Source organism: Brassica oleracea, unplaced genomic scaffold, assembly GCF_000695525.1.
Source record: "Brassica oleracea var. oleracea cultivar TO1000 unplaced genomic scaffold, BOL UnpScaffold08216, whole genome shotgun sequence".
In the NCBI taxonomy this organism is placed as follows: domain Eukaryota; kingdom Viridiplantae; phylum Streptophyta; class Magnoliopsida; order Brassicales; family Brassicaceae; genus Brassica; species Brassica oleracea.
This window is the reverse complement of record NW_013624737.1, coordinates 1-651: the sequence shown is the minus strand read 5'-3', so window position 1 is coordinate 651 and position 651 is coordinate 1. Positions and strand designations below refer to the sequence as shown.

Below are 651 nucleotides of genomic sequence, written 5' to 3'. Positions count from 1 at the left end.
TCACACCCGGCAGCGAAGTTCACCGCCGTCCGAGAGAAAGAACCTAAAGCAAAATTGTTGTAGGAAAAAAATAAGATGACGATTTTGCCAAATTTAGGTCGCCAGAACACGTAATTTACGTATATAGAAGAATATAGTTACATTTACATGTATCGATGTTTATATTTAATTAAAATAAATTCTCACTGCGATGGTCATTTAAGTTTTGAAATTATTTTTCTTATTGTTATTTAATAGTAAGATCTAGCTAGGAAGTTCACAAAATAATACGTAAGCAAATTGTATTCATCCACCAAAATGACTTTTATGTGTTATGTCAATCGTATATATAGTAGGATACTGATATATCTCCATATTTAAAGAAATGCAGATTTTGTTAAATTACCAGTAGCAGCATAACAAGATGTTAAGGAACCAAGAACATTCATAAATCCAATGGCCACCATTTCTTTGTTTCCATCGAGTCTATACCCTTTTATTCCCGCGAACGACCTTCCCACCGCAATGGCCTCCTGATAAAAATGTGTAATTAATTAATCAAAACAATAATAGAAAATAAGTAATTAATAGTCAAACGTTAATGACTCACGGTTAAAGCGACAACAGCAACGATTAATCCGATTTTAGCGATATGTCCAAGATGAGGAGTAT

The 651-nt window shown here is 32.9% G+C and overlaps 1 long non-coding RNA gene across 1 annotated transcript; it reads right to left on the bottom strand.

Moving 5' to 3' along the window:
- Positions 1–651, bottom strand: LOC106322154. The gene is made up of 3 exons (XR_001266264.1): positions 590–651; positions 386–512; positions 1–43 (listed from the first exon to the last, which is right to left on the bottom strand). It is a non-coding gene; the product is annotated as an uncharacterized LOC106322154 (long non-coding RNA).